General features: G+C 42.3%; 2 protein-coding genes and 1 long non-coding RNA gene across 11 annotated transcripts in view; all 3 read left to right on the top strand.

Annotated features, from left to right (window-relative positions):
• Positions 1 to 2,540, top strand: part of LOC134480518 (uncharacterized) — a 113,072-nt gene extending 110,532 nt beyond the window's left edge. For both annotated transcript variants that reach the window (XR_015629335.1, XR_015629332.1), the window contains exon 6: positions 2,157 to 2,540. The gene's annotated coding sequence lies outside the window, so the exon portion shown is untranslated. The remainder of the gene's footprint in view (positions 1 to 2,156) is intronic.
• LOC134480513 (girdin-like) overlaps positions 1 to 2,540 on the top strand; it is a 77,992-nt gene extending 75,452 nt beyond the window's left edge. For 2 of the 3 annotated variants that reach the window (XR_015629337.1, XR_015629339.1), the window contains one exon: positions 2,312 to 2,540. The gene's annotated coding sequence lies outside the window, so the exon portion shown is untranslated. The remainder of the gene's footprint in view (positions 1 to 2,311) is intronic. The other variant, XR_015629338.1, reaches the window with a different exon arrangement.
• The window catches only part of LOC148003384 (uncharacterized), a 39,025-nt gene extending 36,485 nt beyond the window's left edge, over positions 1 to 2,540 (top strand). For all 6 annotated transcript variants that reach the window (XR_015629344.1, XR_015629342.1, XR_015629341.1 and 3 more), the window contains one exon: positions 1,739 to 2,540. This is a non-coding gene — a long non-coding RNA (uncharacterized LOC148003384). The remainder of the gene's footprint in view (positions 1 to 1,738) is intronic.
• Positions 2,541 to 23,039: the final 20,499 nt, after the last annotated feature.

The raw sequence follows: 23,039 nt of genomic DNA, 5'->3' as shown, positions 1-23,039 counted from the left end.
ATGGCTATGCTGTGGTGCAAGAACAGGCAGTTTCAGGAACCCCTTTAGGTGCACAGATAATCCAAAGCGCTCCTCTATGTTATCTGTGTAGCATTCTGCAAGTGCTGTCGATCAACATCATTTTCTCTCAGTTAATTTCAGCCTCAGTGGGTTAGGAGAAATGATGAGCTTCAAATGGGTCTGACAGTGTAAGAACAGGTAGCCCTATGAGAAGCCATGTTCAGAAAGTGGAACAGAAGTTTTAGTTAACCCAGTGATTCCACAACAAGGAGTAGGTATTGACATTGCAACTAGGGAGCATCAGTGTTGTAGTGGTCCCAGAGTAACCTTGAAGGAGAATCTATCCAGATGTCCATCAGCCAAGGAGTAAAGGTGTACCATACGATGGAGCCCTTCCATGCATTCTGATTCAGTGTGAGATAATCCATGCAAGCTTTTACTTACTTATTCAAATTATCTGTGGAACAATCACATTACGGGGAGAAAATTTGTTGATTTGGATCCTGGTTATGGAGATTTCCTGTGATTCTAGCTTTGGGCATGAAGTCACTCAGGCTATGGTAAAGACAGCTCCGATTAGAAGAAGTTGCACACTTTGGGGAAAGTCTGAAAGAGTGAACAAGAACAAGAGTCTAGTCCACCACCAATATATGATCCTTTGCTGAGCAACAAGACAGCTCTACACAGCCTTTGGGACTTGCTAAGCCAGATTGTTAATGGGGAAAGAACCCTGAGTCTATGACGGTTTATGGGAGGACAGCACATCACTGACTGAGCTGTCTATTGGCTCTGGCCACTATGTACATATCCCACTCAACATTTGTTTTTATGCCTCCAGCGAATCCTGGGGAATCTTTACATTAAGCATTAATGTTCAGGTAGGAACATAGGCTGGAAGAGGCCATTTGAATATCCTTCCCTATATAAATACCCTTTTTGGGTGGATGACCACCCCACCTGGATTTCAGCCTCAGGCAGCTAAGGAGCTACTCAGAGTATTGTTCTGGTACAGTTCATGTGAATTTTGCACATTAAACAATATATATGATCCTCTGTATTTCTTGCTATGTTCTACTCCTTTCTTCCTGTGATCTCTCCGGAAAGATCTGAGGACATTTTCTCTTCTGTCCTCTCACAAATTGCCTTACACTAGCCATAGACTTACAGGGGTGCTGTTCTGTTTCTACATCACAATCACCTTTAATGTCCATGTGTATGCTGGGAAGATTTGCATGGAGCACATTCTCAGTGATTACAGGATCTGTGCGGTAAGCATGAATTTGAAGTGAGATGGCTTCTCTGTGTATTTGCAGAAACAGTGGTTACAAATGGAAACTAGACGGGTTCCTTCAGTGCTAACATAATCAGAAATTTCACCTCAATTCTGGGCATGTTCTCCAGAAGGAATCCACATGGTATTCTAGGTTGCTCATACCTCTCTTGAACTCAGATTCAGACATAGCTACAATGTTATTATTCAATGTCATATACCTGGACCAGTGGGGAAAAATGCTCATTTTTATCTTAATCCCAGCACAGTGCATAGTCCACAGTTCAAATTCTAGCAGTTTGAAAGGTGAGATATAAATCCAAGCCCAGGTCTCTAGGACACTTGGGGATGCAGGGACTGACTTCAGCTGACAGGTCATGCTGGATTGTCCAACTGAACAGAGCTGATGTAAGAGGGAGAGCTGAATTGACAACCACTCACTAAACCTTTATTCCCTTGCTCTGCTAGGTCTGAAATTCTCCAGCAGAAATTCGAACATGACACAGACCAGGACAAGATCTCCCTTGGAGAGAAGAACTACAGGAGGAGAACTAAGTGTGCACAGCAAATACACCACTATTGCGTCTCATCTGTAATGTCCATAGCAATTGTGGACTGCATTTTCCTCCTTTAGTTTGATTTCTTTGCATCGAATACGCTGTATTTTCACCTTGCCTCTCTCCAGCAAGTGTACACTTTTGGAGGGACCCAGAGAAGTGCTGATGCACATCAATCAAGAGCTGCTGGTCATCCAGAAAGACTGTGCACGTTTAAATTTGTACTTGTCCTGATGGGTCATTCAGAAGAGTTTCATGGAGATCAGTTCACAATATTGGAAAGACTTTGTGACAAAGTCTGTAATATCATTTATACTCAGTATTGGTAGGCGTTTTCCTTAATACCCCCACTCCAACAAAACAGACCTACTTCCACTCCTCTTGAAAAGATCATTACCATCACTAACTGCTTGTCTACTATGTCTCCAAGGCAAGCCACAGGCTATAAGTCTATTCTGCAAAAGGAGCAGCAAAAAATGCTTAGTGCAATTCCTCTATTTAAAGTTTGGTTAATTTTTAATTGTTTTGGTTATTTGGTTTTCCTTCTATTCATTTGAAGATTTGTTATTTATGTGTTGTTGTTTTGTTCATTTGCTTTTCTATTTTGATAAGGATATAGACTGTATATATTGACTACCTGCATCTGGTTACTATCAAGTAAATTGGATGTATTCTGGTCAATAAAGGAGTAATCTCAAACTCTTCACTCTTAAGAACCTTCTTTATTGATCATTAGTGTCAACATCTGAAGTCCCACAGCTATCAGGGAGGGATGGATCTCTGCATTCTCATGGGGACTGGGCATCAAATCACTTCCCAGTCAGACTGAGATTCACAGGCATTTATACAGTCACTGTGCACTGTGTTTCCAACTCTGAATTTCAACTTCACCATGCATACATTACCCAAGGTGCATGCTTGCTGTCAAATATATAGTTACCTCTAAATTATACTCTGTCGATGAGAGTTTTGACCAAATTAATAGGATAAACATTAATTTTTCTGTAATACCTCCCAGGACATATAAACATGGTATAAGGGAGTTTAAAGCCATCGGGAATCCTGCACCCAAATCCCGGGGCAGAAAATGCTGAACACCCAGGAATGCAGATAATCCTGAGACCACAGGACAGAAAGCCACTTCTGACCAGCTCTGCCCACATCTCTGGCCCAATATTAATCTGCATGATGCCTCTGGAAACAGGAATAGAGGAGCAGTCAGTGGCAGGAACCTGCTTGGTTCAGCCTGGGCCCAGAACCTACCGGGGCCGTGAGCATATTTGAAGAAAACCATAGGCGTACATTTCTCTGTTTCCTGACTGTGGCTTTTTTTGATTCGAAGCTCAAAATACCATTTTGTTGTTGTTGATTTTTAGTTGGATATTTTTCATTTCGAATTCAAATGTTATTCCTTCCTTGTTTTCCAGAAATAAGTCCGAATACCATCGCCCTCCACCTCTGCTATCAAAGTATTCCCTTCACCATCCATCCACTTTCCCAGCCTAGGCAGGACCAAGAGCTGCACATTCCATTTGTGCCCAAGAAGACCATCCTCTGATACACATGCAGATGGAGCCATGGCACAGTCCCTGTATAGTGATTGGGTAGTGGTTTAGTCTCTGGGAACTCTGCTTGGCAGGCATGGTTGTTCTTATGGGGTTGCAAGTCCCTTCAGCTCTTTCAATCTTTCTCTAATTCCTCCAACTGAGGTCCGGTTCTCAGTTCAATGGTTTGCTGCTAGCATTCACCAGATATTTGACATGATCTGGCTGTGCCTCTCAGGAGACATCTATTTTCAGTTCCTGTCAGCAATGCACCTCTTAGCTTCATCCACCTTATCTAGTTTGAAGGCTGAATATGTGTATAGGCCACTCGTGGGGTAGACTCTAAATGGCCATTCCTCCAGGCTCTGTTCTAAATTTTGCCTCCCTATCCCTTCAATAGAGATTCTTCTTCTCCTTTAAAGGAAGGAGTGAAGCATCAGCATTTTGGTCATCCTTCCTCAATTTCATTTGGTCTGTGAATCTTGGAGGAATTGAGCATTTGTGCTAATATCCACTTATCAATGAGTGCATACCATGTGTGTGTTTTTGTGATTGGGATAACTCACTCAGGAGGATATGTTTTAGTTCGTTCTCTTTGCCTATGAAATTCATGAAGTCATTTTTTTTGATATCTCTGTAGTACTCCATTGTGTAGATGTACCACAGTTTCTGTTTCCATTCCTCTTTTGAAGGGCATCTGGGTTATTTTCATTTTCTGAATATTATAAATAAGGCTGCTATGAACATGGAGGAGCGTGTGCCCTGTTGTATGTTGGAGCATCATTTGGGTATATGTGCAAGAGAGGTATAGCTGGGTCCTCAGCTAGTGCAATGTCTAATTTTCTGAGGAACCTCCAGACTGATATCCAGAATGGTTGTACCAGTCTGCAATCTCACCAACAATGGAGGAGTGTTCCTCTTTCTCACATCCGTGCAAGCGTCTTCTATAGCCTGAGTGTTTGATCTTAGCCATTCAGACTGGTGTGAGGTGGAATCTCAGGGTTGTTTTGATTTCCATTTCCCACATAACTAAAGATGTTAAACATTTCTTTTGGTGCTTCTCAGCCACTCCATATTCCTCAGCTATGAATTCTTTGTTTAGCTCTGAACTGCAATTTTTAATAGGATTATTAGTCTCCCTGCAGTCCAACTTCATGAGTTCTTTGTATATTTTGGATATTAGCCCTCTATCAGTTGTAGGATTAGTAAAGGTCTTTTCCCAATCTGTTGGTTGCTGTTTTGTCCTAACCACAGTGTCCTTTGTCTTACAGAAGCTTTGTAGCTTTATGAGGTCCCATTTGTCTATTCTTGATCTTAGAGCATAAGCCATTGGTGTTTTGTTCAGGAAATTTTTTCCAGTGTCCATGTGTTCAAGATTCTTCCCCGCTTTTGCTTTTATTAGTTTGAGAGTATCTGGTTTGATGTAGAGGTCCTTGATCCACCTGGACTTAAGCTTTACACAGGGCAATAAGAAGGGGATGATTTGTACTCCTCCATATGCTGACCTCCATTTGAACCAGCACCCTTTGCTGAAAATGCTATCCTTTTTCCACTGGATGCTTTTGTCTCCTTTGTCAAAAATCAAGTGACCATAGGTGTGTGGGTTCATTTCTGGGTCTGCAGTTCTATTCCACTGGTCTATCTTCCTGTCTCTGTACCAATACCATACAGTTTTATCACTAATGATCTGTAAACTGCTTGAGTTCAGGGATGGTGATTCCCAGGGAAGTCCTTTTATTGTTGAGGATAGTTTTAGCTATCCTGCGTTACTTGTTATTCCAAATGAATTTGCAAATTGTTCTGTCTAACCCTATGAAGAATTGGAATCGAATTTTGATGGAGATTGCATTGCAACTGTAGGTCACTTTGGGAAAATGGCCATTTTTACTATCTTCCAACTGCCAAGCCATGAACATGGGAGATCTTTCCATTTTCTGAGATCTTCTTCAATTTCTTTCTTCAGATCATGAAAATCTTGTCACACAGATCTTTCACTGGTTTGATAAAAGTGACACTGAGGTATTTTTATATGATTTTGGACTAGTCTGAAAGGTGTCATTTCCCTAATTTCTTTCTCAGCTTGTTTATCTTTTGTGTAGAGGAAGGCTACTGATTTGTTTGAGTTAATTTTATACCCAGCCACTTTGCTGAAGTTGTTTATCAGGCTTAGGAGTTCTCTGTTGTAACTTTTGGGGTGTCCCATGTATACTACCCTATCCTCTGCAACAGTGATATTTTGACTTCTTCCTTTCCAATCTGTATCCTTTTGACCTCCCTTTGTTGTCTGAGTTCTGGCTAATGCTGGGGACAACATACAATGGAGACATCGCAGTAGCCCGCAGTAGCTTTTTGTAAAAACTGGTTGTTTCCATTTCTCCAAACCTTAGCCCTGGACAACGGCTGTATAGATTTCATTTGTGTGTGACTGCCTATCAGTTGGCCTTGGTGTGCACAATTATTGTATTATATCTGACTTTCCTACTTCTTTGTCCTTCTGCTCTGGTGAATTCTGTGAAACTAGATGTTCCTTGATGTTATGATTCTTAGACAATTGGAAATTGATGCATAGGGGCACAGAACAACACAGCCCTAGTGGCCCAGGTGCATACTGTGTGTTCTCATCTTGGAAAAAATGTAGTAACTGCAAAATTGTAGTTCCAGATTAGGGTTTGACTTGCAAAGACAGCTTGAAGAAAATAAGAGAAAATGAATTAGTGCCGACATTGGGACCCTAAGAAAGGAAAGAGTTATTGAAGTTAGGAAGTAAGTTTTACATAATATTATAGACTGGTTAAGGAAGTATAGAATATATAAAATAATATACTAGTAAACTAAGTCTAACTACTGGAACCCTTATGAGTGTCATTGTGTGCAAGGAACAGAACGCTAGTGGAATTAGTGTGCTAAGGGTTACCTTGATTCTTTCTGGCCACTGCCTGGCAGTTTTGCCTATGTCATTTATCATTAGAGTGTCACAGGAAAATGCAATTAGCTGATCTCGGAGCTTTGGACTCTGAAGTATAAAAGTAAAGAGTTAAAGTTTAAATAATGATAAGTTTACAATTATTATTATTATATTGGCCACAGGCCTGGGTACAGGGCAAGCCTGAAACTTTGGGGAACAATTGCAATTCTTAGTTCTTGATGGGATGTAGTCATTCTTTGCATTTGATTTGGCAATGATTATAAAATGTCTTTTTTCTACCTGCTTTTGGATTATTAATAAAGGACTGGGGCAAGAGAAAGGCTACAGAACATGTGAGGAGTAAATGAGAGAGAGCATGAGGGAGTGAAACAGAGAGTACATGACAGAGCTAATGTAAGGACAAATGTGAGAGCGAATGAGACAGCATGAGGAGAGCATGTGAAGAGTGAGTGGAGAAAGAACGTGATAGTGAATGAGCGAGCTAATGAGAGAGCGAGTCTGAGAACAAACGTGAGAGCCAGGGAGAGAGCATGAGGAGAGCATGTGAGAATGAGTGAGGAGAGAAAGTGAGGTGTGTGTGAAGACTGTGTGTGTGAGTGACAAGAGAGTGCATGTGGTGTGTGTGAGATATGTGTGAGGTGTGTGTGAAGACTGTGTGTGTGCGTGACAAGAGAGTGCATGTGGTGTGTGTGAGATATGTGTGAGGTGTGTATGAAGATTATGTGTGTGTACGTGACAGGAGAGTTCATATGGTGTGTGTGAGATATGTGTGAGGTGTGTATGAAGAGTGTGTGTGTGCGTGACAGGAGAGTGCTTGTGCTGTGAGTGAGATATGTGTGAGGTGTGTATGAAGACTGTGTGTGTGTGTGACAGGAGAGTGCATGTGGTGTGTGTGAGATATGTGTGAGGTGTGTATGAAGACTGTGTGTGTGCATGACAAGAGAGTGCATGTGGTGTGTATGAGATATGTGTGAGGTGTGTGTGAAGACTGTGTGTGTGCGTGACAGGAGAGTGCATGTGGTGTGAGTGAGATATGTGTGAGGTGTGTATGAAGACTGTGTGTGTGCGTGACAGGAGAGTGCATGTTGTGTGTGTGAGATATGTATGAGGTGTGTGTGAAGACTGTGTGTGTGAGCGATAGGAGAGTGCATGTGGTGTGTGTGAGATATGTGTGAGGTGTGTATGAAGACTGTGTGTGTGCATGACAGGAGAGTGCATGTGGTGTGTGTGAGATATGTGTGAGGAGTGTATGAAGAGTGTGTGTGTGAGTGAAAGGATAATGAACAGACGTGTGAATGATTGTGGGAGTTTGAGAAAAGAAAACTGCAATAAAAAAGGCAGGGTGCACAAAAGAATGCAGAGTGTGTGCAGCCTCAAACTGAGAGAGTGAGAGAGAGAGAGAGAGAGAGAGACAGAGAGACAGAGAGAGACAAAGAGAGACAGAGATAGAGAGAGAGAGAGAGAATAACTTCAAGCCTTGAAGTTGCCTATCAGTTTGAACCCAAAGAGGAGTCTGTGGATATGTATTATGCGCCTTCCAGATATTCCTGCTTCCAGGTGAGAACTCTGATCCTGTGACCAAGGGCCAGGAAAGTCTGAAAGAATGGCTGCAACCCTGAGGGCAGAGGATAAAACTTTTAGGTCTATGACCTCCTAATTTATATTTTCACCTGAAGACTTATTATTAAATTTTCTTACTGGGATACAACTATGGTCCTGGTGAGCGTCTTGTCTCTTGGATGCTCAATCAGTTCTTCGTTATCACAGACTGTTTGAGCTTACTCCAGTCCCTGGGAGTTATTCACACTTTCAAATTTGCTGAACTTTTCAGATTTCTACCATTTGTGGCAAACTGAGTGACAAAAGCAATGAATGTTGAGCACTTCCCTGGGGTCCAGTGCATATGGAGCTACGGGTGTATGGATATGTTAAGTCCCTAGGAGTTACTCTAAGAAAGTAGGACTGTGCTCTTAGGACCCCTGCGAGACCTCACTTCACTTTGCCAGCTTTGTGGGCTTCTACACTGCTGGTCTGAGAAGAACTGAAAACTAATGAAATAGATGTGTAGCCTCCCATTACCTTTGTCATTGTTAGGATATTAGTAGGAGCGGTTTGATTGAAATACACTCTCAGGAATATTAACAAAACCATTGCCTCTTGAGTACCATCTGGAGGAAGTACCAAGTTCACAGACAGTTATTCACAAACTTCGCAAAGCCAGCAAACTGGAGCATGAACAAAGCCAAGTCCAAGGCATTCAAAACCAGCATCCTCAACAATGCCCCCAGGAAAGGCTTTGGTAAAAGAAGGGAGGTACTGAGACAGTTGGCCCTCATACACTCAGAGAAGACTGTGCCAGGAGGATTGGGGAAGGATTGTGGGAGAGAGTAATTAGGTATCAGTAGTCAGTGAGCAGAACGTAAAGTGAAAAAGAAAAAATATATAAATAGAAATAAAATAAAGGTCTTTAACAAAATGGGACACAATGTATTGCTGAACTATCTCTACTGTGTTTACACTTGCACATTCTTTAACATCTAGAGAGACTAGATGTGATAAAATAGGATGCCCTTGTCGTTTATATTTACTAAGTACACAGCAAAGATAAATGAAGTGGATAACATGCAGATCACAGATCCATTGTTCCCTCGCATCTATGTGACTCTGCTTCCCTTTTCAAAACTGTGGAAGCCTCTGCTCATCCAGTTCTCAGGGCTCAAGCAAAATGAAGTCCCCTATGATCTCTGCCAAGTGCTCTTGTGTTCCCAAAATTACTCTGCCTCAGGCTGCAGAGGCACTGAAGGGCCAGCCTTCACCTTCAAGGTGCAACCACTCTTTCAGTCTTTCCAGGCCCTCTGTTACTCAACTGAAGGTTTCAGCAGAGGCCTTTCATCTCAATAACAGAAGCTTACCTAATCCAAAACATTGGGAAGCCATCCTACACTCCTGATTGCCTGCTTACCTGAGACCAAACAACATAGCTCTCTTCTTTATGCCTGTTTCCCTGATTTGAAAGTAAATATTGTGTTCATCTGTGGCATCGGTGGTAAGAATAAAATCCTTAACATGAATAACAGGACCATGCAATGCATGGCTTTACATTCTATATACATATTGAATAGCTAGAGGGAATTACCAAAGAAAACAATAAGAATCCTAACAACAATTACAGAAATTATGAAATGAAATAAAACAAAAACAAAAGCAAAAACAAAAATACCTTGTGGGTGCTGGTATTAAAGGCATGTATTAACTCTGACCAGCTTTTAGGTATTTCCAATAAAAAGCAAACAAACAAACAAACAAACAGCCTTATTACAGTTGCAACAGGTGCAGGAGAGAAAGCTGGGAGATATCCTGTGCTGCTGCCCCCATGCTGTGATTCTACACCAACAACTTCCTGGGGAATAGGAACCTGTATGCAGTGGGATCCCTTGCTGGGCCTGTCATCTCAAAAATATGGGCTTCCCTAATCCAAAACCTTGGAATCCAGTTGACTTCAGGCCAGGAATGAAGTCAACCATCATTAGTGAAAGAGCAAGGGAAAAATTACATAGGAAAAAATATGTGCCTTAATCAGAAAAGATCCTCAACTTCTAAGGCATCCACAATCTCCACCCCTCTCTTCTGAGCGTTGCATAGAGATGATGTATAACTCCAGATGGTAGTAAAAGGCAGAGTTCTTCCCAGAAAAGTCATACATGATTTTCACCCTGATATCTGTGAGGTGAGGTGGCATCGTATCACAGAGTCAGCACACCCAGGATAAGGACACAGAAGCCACAGAAGACAATGCCAAATGGACTCCCTCCTGAACATATGGACCCATTAAAATTGAGGTTTAGCCTAACCTTAGGCCATTCCACTCCCTGCCCATCTGCCTGATTTTTATGTTTGTTCTGAGTTAAAGATCAGCGAGTAGCCCCAAATATCCTCATGATAGGACTTGGAAATTTAGGAAGAATGATAATGGAGAAGGGATGGCTATGTGGTTACAATGTGGTAACTGGGTTCTGACCAGGAACCTCGTCCTTAGCCAATGGGGACTTTAAGGCCGGGCCTCCTGCTTGTTCCAGTGCAGGCTAAGACTTCAGGGTCAGGCCAGTTCCTGAGCCCTACAGAGGGCCGCCTGCATACCCTTGTGACTGCATTAGAGCCAGAGTGCTCTCCGCCCCATCCTCTTCTCTCCTCTTTGTCATAGCCATGGTCCCCAAGAGCACTGGTCAAACACCTTTATACATCTATGTCAATCTCAAAGTCAGGTTCCGAGAGAATCAATCCCCATAACTGACCATAAATGAGGATTCACTGTGTGTGTGTATATATAATGTTGTAGAACACAGAATAGGGATTCTTGGTGACAGCTTCGTGGACATGTATCTTTGCACTGGGATCTTTCCACATGACTTAGATATGCTTGCCATGAGGTCATTACCAGTCACCTTGCCATTTCAGTTTCGTTTTTCTTTTGGATGCTAATGCTGTTTGATGTAAGATCCAAGGATAAACTTCCATAATGGGCTATGGTTTCAGACTTGATTTACAGCCAGGTGCCCCGCGGGTTGCTTCCTTTTAATCCTAGAGGTTGATTAATCTTTCCAGTAAGGCTTCCAGTACTTGATAGGATTGTGCTACATGCTGTCAGAGCAGAGTTATACAGAATTCATATGCTGGCCTTCCTCTGATGGTGCTTACTTTTGCCAAGTCCTCAAACAGGGCAGCTCTTGGAAAAAAAACCCTGCAGGCAAAGAAATCATATATGTGGGTCTACCCCTGGCTCCTTGAGAAATGAAAGAGGAATATGGTCTTGACTTACTGGAAGTCTTATCCCAAGACTAGGGAAGGGGACTCCCAGAGAGCACTAAGCCTTCTCCTCATCCATCATAGTCTGTATAGCCTGTGGCTTTCATGTGGTCAGTGTGATGACCTTAAAATGTTCTAGGCATTTCTGCCATGTTTTGTCTCTATACCTAGACATGACCTCAGGTGTACAGTCACATTGGAAACATAAAAAGCCTAGCATCTGAATTGTGAAATTCAATGTGTGTTATATTTAAAATACCACAATAAATGAGTGGCCATTGCTACAGTAAATATTATTAGGGGGTTTCTACCCCACCATAGATCATTTAGTTCCCAAATAAAAGACACAAAACTTTTAGATTTATAATAAGCCTTAAAGTACTCGAGCTGGGCAGACATCAACCCTCTGTGCTATTTTTTCTGCTTCCCTGTCAATAACCCTGAGGTATTGCTTGCCATGCTCTGCCTGGGTCACTCCTGTTCTGACAGGCTGCCCCTCATGGCAATACACTCACAATCCACCTACCCTATGGGGTGGTGACTCCTTCCTTCTCCTCCCATGTCCTTTCCCTCTCCTTGTGGACCCTGCCTGAGCCCCCAGGCCCAGGGAAAGTTTGTTCTGTCCCCTCTCTTCTGCCCAGCCCATGTTGTAGGGATTTTATTAACCAATCAGGGATAACTTAGGAGGCAAAAAAAAAAAATCTGGTATACTTGAGGATCTCCTTGTCTTGGAGCAACCAGACCTTAAGGTACAGAATTTAGCATTTGAATATACAGCAGCACCAGACACATTATAGGCCGATCTACTTTGTAGCTGGACTCAAAGCTTGGCTCTCACACTGGTCAGATGTTCAACTGTGGAGAAGTTATTTTACCTTTGTGTGACTCAATTCCCTTATCTGCACAGTGAGGATGATAACGAGTGTTTAATTCACAGAGTTGTCTTGGGAACTGATGAGTCAATATATCTAGTATTTAAACATGAAAAACCACCTACTTTGCATAATTAATAAAAGTCTGTGGAAAGGGCAAAGTAATAAAGCCAGAAGAACATTTGATTTGGAAATGGGGCAATACAACTACCTCTAATAACAAACTGAGAATCAGGGAATGGTGGAAGACTAAGTCCAGAGAATTGTGAAATCAAGGCCAGCCTGGGCTGCGTAATAAGATCCTATCACAAAATATCAAGACAAGTCAGGTTCAAAGTAATAATAAATCAAGAAATAGCCATTGTAAAGAATTTACAAAAAGCAAAGCAGTGAAGCAGAGTGGATGCTGTGTGTCAAATCCCTCTGCTGTCCATCTCTAGGACCAAGTATGCATCAGATCAGTGACAGGAATGGGGTGCTGAGAGCCTGGAGCAAAGGGATGCTGGCTGCATGGCCACATTTGAACAGTGCTAAAGCAGAACTAAATGCTAAGAAAAAAAGCCATATGCAAAACATGTAAATTTTAATGTCCTCCAGAAAGGCAAAACCACAATAATTTTACTGTTTTTCAAGCTGCTTGTGTCACCAAACTTCTAATATTTGTAAGGATGTGAAAATCTCTTGTGATGCAAACCAGCTGCCAATAAGAAGAGCAACCACTGTCCTGACCAAGGTGACCTGGATGCTGTCAAACAGGCCGAGGCAGCCTGGACAGCCATCAGAGTATGTTTAACACACAGATATCTGTCATTTCAAAAGGGGGAAAATGAAGCCTCACTTTTCCCCCCACTTTATGCAAAACCAAGAATACTCCAGCATTGAGGCTTACAAATAAAAATATGCCAAGAAACTTCATAGAATATGCATTTCTCTTGTGTGTGCTCCTGAGTGTGTGTGTTTTGTATGTGTTTTGTGTGTATGTGTGAGTGTGTGTGTATGTGTGTGTGCTTGTGTGTGTGTGTCTATGTGTGTATGTGTGTGAGTGTGTGTGTGTATGCATGTGAGTGTGTGTGTTTTGTGTGTGTGTGTGTGTGTGAGTGTGTGTGTGTGTATGAGTGTGTGTGTGTGTGTGTGTGTGTCTGTATCTGTGTGCACTAATGCTTCAATTATCCGCTATGGTGAATACTGTCCCCAACTCAATTATGAAGGTTAGTATTAAGCTGTGAGTAGTATGTGGAGAGTGGTCACAAAGAATAATTAGGTGTGCTCTTCTGTTAAGTTGTCTGAGACTTCCAAATGCTGCATGCTGTGAGTGGGCCTCACATCTCAGCACACTAACTCTATTAAGTACAATTCCCATGTGTTTTTCTTAAACAATTTTTATGAAAACCTTTAATAATTTTTTCTCCCATTCATTTTTTTGTGGGGGGCAAGGGTCTTTGTTTGGTTTTTGTTTTTTTGGGTTTTTTTGTTTGTTTGTTTTTGCTTATTTTAGGTCCACAGGATTTTCTGTAGCCTTTGAGGAAGTCCTAGACTTAGGACACTGGATCTGTACAGTTTAGGGAATTAACCAGTTCACTAAGCACATTTTTTGTTTGTTTGGTTTCTGTTTTTTTTTTGAGATCTCACTGTGGGAACAGAGAAAGCCCTGAGGAAGTGCAGCCCTGAGTGGATGTGTGCTGTAAACATGATATGACTATGACAAGGACCCAAAGCCATTTATCCACAGGGAAAAGGGAAAGGCGCCCATGCCCCTTGAGGCTCAGAGACATGACAAAGCCTTCTCAGGATGCTGTTGATAGTGTGTGCAGATAAAGTCTACTCTACCTTTCTCCCTGGCCCCATCTGGATATTTACAGCCTGAAGACTGCTCCCTGCAGAGACTGCTCCTACTGAGATTAGCTAAATCAGCCCCTTGTCAGTTGCATATGCATAGTCCTCCCCTCCTTGTTTATCTGCATGTAATGCCCACCTCCTTGCTTCCCTGTGCAACAGCCCTGCTTCCTGCCAACTCTATATAATAAACGTGTTGAGCTTCTGGTATGCTGCATTTTCTCCAGCTCAGGGACCCAGCCTTCCCCATGTATGTGTGTCCAATGTCATTCTTCATTTCCTCCTCACCCCTGGTCAGGCCCAAGTCCCTGGAGCCACACAAAGGACTTGGCAATCTCAGTCTGCTCCACTTTGAAGGAAGTGCTTTCTAAACTGAAATCTAAAGCACACAGTGGGTTCAGCTCCCTCTCAAGTGTCTTTGGTGAGGGTTGGGGTGGGTGTGAGACCAGTTGCATTATGACTATTGCAGAAGAGTAAAGGATTCACAGTTTGCTTTTGGTGAAGGTGAGCTCCCCAAGAGGCTATCATTGCCAACGTCTTCCCAAGTCACCTTCTAGGAGGTCAACTGACTCCTAGGTGAGTCTTTGGTTACACTGCTTCAGTTTTCTGTGGCTACACTGTCCAAATGGCACCCACTGGTCACACATGGCTATTTGAGATGAACTAAACTTAGACCTAAAATCTGCCTCTTTAGTCACAGCAGGCAAACCAGGAGGCAAACAGCCAGCCAGAATACATACCCAGAAACACTGCAGATATAGAATATTTCTATCATCTAGAAATTTCTCATGGACAGCAGTGGTCTAGGTTCTTGGTGTCTGGTTTTTCCTTCAGGGAGAATTACTTGCTGTACTAATATCCAAAGGTTTATTTTTAAAGCAACTTTACCAAAATATGACTTACTCACCCCCAAATTAATCCAGTTTAAGTCTACAATGTAATGGTTCCCAATAAATCTACTTCATCTCTAGACCACGGACCAAAAGAACGAGAGTGTTTGCAGTTATGTAAAATGGTATGCAACAGTATTGACCACTGCATAATTATACTGCACTACTTTTGAATTCTTCAAATTCAGGCCTTTTATTGATAGTTGTACAAAAATACATTATCCTAGAGTTGAGAAAATATTATACAGTATTTCTTCTGGGCTTTATACTTCATTGAGACTTTAATATTTTTGCATCTTTTGCTAGTATCGTTAGATTCTTTGTAAGAGTTTTATCTTGTGGAGTTTTGTTTATTTCTTCCAATCTGGTCAGTATTTGATGCCATTTCAATGTTCTCAGGATTTTGAGGAAAATAATACCACAATGATAAAGTGATATTCATTTTCTTGAGCCATTTACACATGTATATACACACATGTGGGAAGTTATGTATACATATTTCTATGCTATACTGTGTAGAATACAATTCTATTATACGTCAACATATACAGTGTACTCAATATGATTTCTGTGAATGTTATCAGTCATGGGGAAATATTAAGAGCCTGAATAAACATGCACAATATTTGCAGAATGCACATAAAACTGAAGATGGTATATAAGCAAAATTGTGAAATATATCACTTACAGCTTTCATATCGAATGTACTTTACAATTTTTAATAGATTAAAAAAAATTAAATCATCTTTACCCAGTTTCTTTTTTTGTTCACAATGTGTCTCCTGGATGATTTGAATTATATACGCTGCTCAAGATCCTTTTAACAACAGTAACCTAATGCCTTACATGTGTTTCTGATATTTCTATTCACTTGATTACTGTTCAATAATTATACCAAGTTGATAGCTGTAATTTTTATCACTTTAAGAATGTAAATTTCATGTGTATGTATACTTTTGATCCTAACTCTTTGGAGGCATAGTCAGGTGGATCTCTTCTTTGAGGTCTACCTGGTCTACATAGGAAAACCCTATCTTAAAAAAATCAATCAATAAATAAGCAAATAAATAAAAAGAATTTAAAACACTTGAAATTAATATGAACACAACCACATCTTTAATAACAATTGATTTTTTATTGCAGATAATTCATATAATCAATTTAAAAAATGTTATATAGTATTATATGGGAACTCAATTTCATCGTAAAATAAACCTGCTCTTCTCTTTTAATTGGTTGCTCTTAGTTAACATTTTCATACACATATATAATTTATTCTGATTATTCTCTCCCCCACATCTTCTCATCCCCTCCCCTATGACTTAAACTGATACAGTCTTCTAAATTTAGGCTTTCCAAATTTAGGATTTCTCTTTTATTTATTATACATTCCTTTACTTTTCCATCTACATTTTACGATATCTTAATAAGAAACCCATTCTGTCATTAGCATTATCTCAGTGTTGGTAGGAGACATTCATATTCTTCAGTAGCTTGTCATCAGTGCAGGAAATGACATCGAGGTCTCTCTCTGTCTCTGTCTCCCTCTCTGTCTCTCTCTGTCTCACTGTCTCTTCTGTCTCTCTCTGTCTCTTCTGTCTCTCTGTCTCTCTGTCTCTCTCTCCATCCCCTCCACAACTGTTTTGTTTTCTAATATAAGGTCTCACACTTTAGTCTTGAAATCAAGGCAATCAACCTACCTCAGCCTTGTGAGTTTTGGGATTCCAGGCATACACCATGTTGCCCAGTGAATTTTGTGACTCTCGTACATCCCTTTACCATTTCTGAATTATTTTTAATATTGCTGTGACCCTTTTCTAGCTTCAAGATGTAGATACATTAACTGATTAGAAGGTTTTATTTTTAAAGATTTATTTATTTATGTACATGAACACTCTGCGAGTGTGCCTGCATGTCAGAAGAGAGCTTCAGACAGAAGAGGGCATTGGATCCCACTACAGATAGTTGTCGGTCACAATGTGGTTGCTGGGAATTGAACTTGGAAGCAATGGAGAAGCAGCGCTCTTAACCACCAAGCCATCTCTCCAGCCTGATAAAAAAGATTTTAAATTTCATTCTTTTCGCGTTTGTTTGCATCTTTCTTCTTGAGAACACTGTGATGGAATGTCCAAATGGTAATTAGTGGCGGTTGGTAGAAGGAGCCATATGTGTGATGCCACCATATGTGTGAGGGGCTGGCAACAAGGTGCAGACCCAAGACCATGGCCCAGTGCCCTGAGGCTCGCCTGCTGGATGTGGGCTCTCAGCCCCATCAGGATGCCTTCAGGTGAGGACAGCAGGTAGTGGCTTGCGCCCTACTAGGCCAGCCTAGGAGAGCGGCAACCACAATTGCCCTGCCCAAGCCTCGAGCCTGGGGCAGCTGGAAGCTCCAGAGGCGATGGCGGCGGTTAGGTCACGGTAAGCCTGGGGGCCACAGAAACCTCCCTGCGCCTCCTCAGAGCCCTGAGGGGGACTGACGCGCCTGGGCGGAGCCTGCAGCTCCACACAACGCGCTTCCCCTTGTCGCGCCTCCCGGTGTTGCCTGCACCGCGGGTGGGCACACGTGTCCTTCCCACCCCGCCGTTCGACCGCACCCGAGCCGGGCCTCAGGTCAGGCGGAGCTCGTGGGTGAGCGCGGGGCCTGAGGGGTTCCGGGCGCGCACGTTATATTTGGCGCCGGCAGCAGCGCATGTGCCTGGACGAGTTTACCTTCCGCAGGTGCCGGCAGCCGGGGCGCCGCCGCCCAAGCTGACTCCTCTCTCTCCCTCTCCAACCCCGGCAGGGCCCAGAGGTGATTCTGCCTGCACGATGTCCTCCTTGCTGGAGGCGAGCTCTTCCCAGGCGCCACATCGCGAACAAAAAGAGAAAGAAAAAAAGAAAAGAAAAAGCAGAAGAAGCAGCCAGGGAAGGGGGCCTTAGCGGCGTTGGGGGTCACCTCGGCCACGGGAGGGCGCGCTATGATAGCGGCGGGGTTTCCAAGGGAGACTGCAGCCTCGCAGTATCCATGGATGAAGCCCAGGCCAGCCCTGCCAAGGGACCTGGAGGCATGGCGCTTGCGCGGACCCCTTGCCCGACCTCCGGTCTGGACCCCAGGGACAGCAAGCAGCAAGCAGGGCGGGCTGCACTGCCAGAGCAGCAAAATCAAGGTAGGTAGGAGACCAGCATCCGTCCTTGGGCTGGTTCTGGCCCTGCCCCCCGCCCCTGGCCCCCTGCCCTCCTGCCCTGGGAAAGCAGTGGCAGAAGGAGGCAATGCAAAGTGAGCCCATTGGGTAGGGGAAGGGAGGGTTCAGGGATGTATGGAAAGCAGAAGCAGGGATTTGAAAGCCCATGGCATTGAGAAAGAATGAAGAGGTAATCTGGAGTGTGCTGTTAAAGGACGGGGATCATGGGAAAATATTTTCTTAAAACCTCAGGCAATGAATGTATTATTTAATAAATTTCTTCTGATCTACTTTGAAATTGGTTGCCCCTTGCAAGAGATTGTATTTGGAGGATGTAAAATACCCTCCTTCAATTACTTGGAGAAAGGGAACATAAACAGAGATTTCCTTCTTTTTTAGCCTCCAAAGCTCTGAGAGCTTACACTTCTGCATAATTTAATTCTTTCCTACCTGCTTTGAGCAGGCCTCCAGATCAGCAAGTTCCTTTGAAATGGTTTTGCTTGTTTTTGTTTATTTTCCATGGTGCTGATTAGAAAGCCATGAATTGTTTTGTGAATTTTAAATTTCAAGAGGTGACACCCAGAGTTGATGGTGGTTTCCTTCACACATTGCAGTGTAGTTGTGAAGGGTTAAAATTTCTAAAAGTTAGTCATGAACAAAGTCCAGACATGCCTGAGAGAATTTGAGATAGGGCTCACTGGCCCGACTATCAACTCCCAAGGACACTGGCCATCTGGAGCCACCCCCTCCCCTTCCTTCACTCCCTGAGGATGGGTCATCCCCCTGCTGCAGTGAGATGAGTTGCCCTGCCCACATTGCTGAGATGCTAGATTACACGTATGCTTTGTTGATGTAACTCCGTGCCAAAAGTAACTGTGCACCCTTTGTATAAGCCAATTATGTGTATCCACACGAAACCCCTGGTTTTCCCTATATAAGCTCCTGCCTAGAGAGGCTCGGGGCTTGACTCAATCTCCTGTGTGAGATATGTGTCAGCCCGAGATCTCGTAAATAAAACTGCCTCTTGTTGATTATATCAAGACCGGCTTCTCGTGTTTCCTGGGGGTACCTCAACCCGTGACTGGAGCGAGAGTCTCCCCAAGTCTGGGGGTCTTTCAGTTGCAGCATAAAAAAAATACTTCTTGTGACAAGAAGTGGAAAAAGAAAGTTGATGAGCTAAGAAAAGAGGAGCCTTGAGCCAGATCAACCATTTGGCTTCCTCAAATATGGAGCAAGCATGGAATGTGGCTTTTTCAGAATCGAGGGGGTTTTTAGGATTGGGCAGTGAATACTGTCTGGTGCTAACCCGTCCCTTTTGTGGCTGACAACCCTTAGGAGACAGGTCAGAATGTGCCAACAGCACAGAGTGGGCACTGGTGGTATCTGAACTCTGAAGTGCTCAGGAACTGTGAAAGTTTCTCTATTATCACCCTGGAGCCATCTAGTGAAATAGACCACTGTGATGCTGTGTAAGAGGCCATTGTGAGGGCTGGAGAGATGGCTCAGTGGGTAAGAGCACCAAGTGTTCTTCCAGAGGTCCTGAGTTCAAATGCCAGCAACCACACGGTGGCTCACAACCATCTGTAAGGAGTACTGATGCCCTCTTCTGGTGTGTCTGAAGACAGATGCATTGTATGAAATATAAATAAATAAATCTTACAAAAGATTGTCATCTACTGCAGTTTCTATGTGGACAGGGCACAGTTGAAGGGCTTAAAGATCAAGTACATTGCCTGTCTTTAAAGATCAAGTATATCACCTAACTTTTAAACCAAGAAATGTAGTGTCTTTTATGCTGCTTCTGTACCTTTTAGTGATGTATCTTTTCTCCTATTACTTTGTTTGTTTCCATGATAGTTGTTTTCAAGTGAATGTGATTATTGAACCTATTTGCAGAGCTATTCAATATTTCTATTTTCATTGGTTAAATATTTGTGGTGAAATTGCTTTGTGATATCAGTAAAATGTATGTGAAAATTTTAGAGAGTATACCGGTTTGGGTAATTATAATAACTTTCCCCTCAAGTGGTGGCCTGGTTACACATTTAAAAGACTGGAATTCATTACCATCCATAGCAGGATTGATAGGGAAGCACAATGGACAGCGACAGTGTTGTTCCCTTTGACAGTTGTGGGAGCCAAGAAAGAAGTGTGAGTTGCCTGTTTGTGTCTTAGAAAACTGAGACTGAGTATCATTACTGTAGAAGCCCATGGAAAAAATGATGAGCTTTTCAGAAATCACCAGTTAAAGAAATGGTGGTATTGGTTGGGGAGGGCCCAGGAGCGGCAGGACCTCTGCGCCTGAGACACTGCCGGAAGCTGAAGAGACAGACCGGATAAACAGTTCTCTGCACCCAAATCCCATGGGAGGGAGAGCTAAACCTTCAGAGAGGCAGACACGCCTGGGAAACCAGAAGAGACTGCACTCTGCACACATCTCTGACGCCAGAGGAAAACACCAAACGCCATCTGGAACCCTGGTGCACAGAGGCTCCCAGAAAGGGTGGCGCAGATCTTCCTGGTTGCTGCCCCCGCATAGAGCTTATAGGCAGCACCCCACGAGCAAACTTGAGCCTCGGGACCACAGGTAAGACCAACTTTTCTGCTGCAAGTGACCTGCCTGGTGAACTCAAGACCCAGGCCCACAGGAACAGCTAAAGACCTGTAGATAGGAAAAACTACACGCCCGAAAGCAGAACACTCTGTCCCCATAACTGGCTGGAAGAAAACAGGAAAACAGGTCTACAGCACTCCTGACACACAGGCTTATAGGACAGTCTAGCCACTGTCAGAAATAGCAGAACAAAGTAACACTAGAGATAATCTGATGGCGAGAGGCAAGCGCAGGAACCCAAGCAACAGAAACGAAGACTACATGGCATCATCAGAACCCAATTCTCTCACCAAAGCAAACACGGAATATCCAAACACACCAGAAAAGCAAGATCTAGTTTCAAAATCATATTTGATCATAATGCTGGAGGACTTCAAGAAAGACGTGAAGAACTAACTCCCTTAGAGAACAAGTAGAAGCCTACAGAGAGGAATTCAAAAATACCTGAAAGAATTCCAGGAAATCATAAATAAACAAGTAGAAGCCCATAGAGAGGAGTCACAAAAATCCCTGAAAGAATTCCAGGAAATCATAAATAAACAAGTAGAAGCCCATAGAGAGGAATCACAAAAATCCCTGAAAGAATTCCAGGAAAACACAATCAAACAGTTGAAGGAATTAAAAATGGAAATAGAAGCAATCAAGAAAGAACACATGGAAACAACCCTGGATATAGAAAACCAAAAGAAGAGACAAGGAGCTGTATATACGAGCTTCACCAACAGAATACAAGACATGGAAGAGAGAATCTCAGGAGCAGAAGATTCCATAGAAATCATTGACTCAACTGTGAAAGATAATGTAAAGCGGAAAAAGGTACTGGTCCAAAACATACAGGAAATCCAGGACTCAATGAGAAGATCAAACCTAAGGATAATAGGTATAGAAGAGAGTGAAGACTCCCAGCTCAAAGGACCAGTAAATATCTTCAACAAAATCATAGAAGAAAACTTCCCTAACCTAACAAAAGAGAAACCCATAGGCATACAAGAAGCCTACAGAACTCCAAATAGTTTTGACCAGAAAAGAAACACCTCCCGTCACATAATAGTCAAAACACCAAACGCACAAAATAAAGAAAGAATATTAAAAGCAGTAAGGGAAAAAGGTCAAGTAACATATAAAGGGAGACCTATCAGAATCACACCAGACTTTTCGCCAGAAACTATGAAAGCCAGAAGATCCTGGACAGATGTCATACAGACCCTAAGAGAACACAAATGCCAGCCCAGTACTCTATCCTGCAAAACTCTCAATTAACATAGATGGAGAAACCAAGATATTCCATGACAAAACCAAATTTACACAATATCTTTCTACAAATCCAGCAACACAAAGGATAATAAATGGTAAAACCCAACATAAGGAGGCAAGCTATAACCTAGAAAAAGCAAGAGACTAATCGTCTTGGCAACAAAACAAAGAGAAGAAAAACACACAAACATAAACTCATATCCAAATATGAATATAACAGGAAGCAATAATCACTATTCCTTAATATCTCTCAATAGCAATGGCCTCAACTCCCCAACAAAAAGACATAGATTAACAAACTGGATACGCAACGAGGACCCTGCATTCTGCTGCCTACAGGAAACACACCTCAGAGGCAAAGACAGACACTACCTCAGAGTGAAAGGCTGGAAAACAACTTTCCAAGCAAATGGTCAGAAGAAGCAAGCTGGAGTAGCCATTCTAATATCAAATAAAATCAATTTTCAACTAAAATTCATCAAAAAAGATAAGGAAGGACACTTCATATTCATCAAAGGAAAAATCCACCAAGATGAACTCTCAATCCTAAATTTCTATGCCCCAAATACAAGGGCACCTACATACGTAAAAGAAACCTTACTAAAGCTCAAAACACACATTGCACCTCACACAATAATAGTAGGAGACTTCAACACCACACTCTCATCAATGGACAGATCATGGAAACAGAAATTAAACAGAGACTTAGACAGACTAAGAGAAGTCATGAGCCAAATGGACTTAACAGATATTTATAGAATATTCTATCCTAAAGCAAAAGGATATACCTTCTTCTCAGCTCCTCATGGTACTTTCTCCAAAATTGACCATATAATTGGTCAAAAAACGGGCCTCCACATGTACAGAAAGATAGAAATAATCCCATGCGTGCTATCGGACCACCACGGCCTAAAACTGGTCTTCAATAACAATAAGGGAAGAATGCCCACATAAACGTGGAAATTGAACAATGCTCTACTCAATGATAACCTGGTCAAGGAAGAAATAAAGAAAGAAATTAAAGACTTTCTAGAATTTAATGAAAATGAAGGTACAACATACCCAAACTTATGGGACACAATGAAAGCTGTGCTAAGAGGAAAACTCATAGCGCTGAGTACATGCAGAAAGAAACAGGAAAGAGCATATGTCACCTGCTTGACAATAGGCCTAAAAGCTCTAGAACAAAAAGAAGCAAATACACTCAGGTGGAGTAGAAGGCAGGAAATAATCAAACACAGAGCTGATATCAAACAAGTAGAAACAAAAAGGAACATAGAAAGAATCAACAGAATCAAAAGTTGGTTCTTTGAGA

This window comes from Rattus norvegicus, chromosome 9, assembly GCF_021556685.1.
Source record: "Rattus norvegicus strain SHRSP/BbbUtx chromosome 9, alternate assembly SHRSP_T2T, whole genome shotgun sequence".
Lineage (NCBI taxonomy): Eukaryota > Metazoa > Chordata > Mammalia > Rodentia > Muridae > Rattus > Rattus norvegicus.
This window is presented reverse-complemented; position numbering and strand designations above follow the sequence as displayed.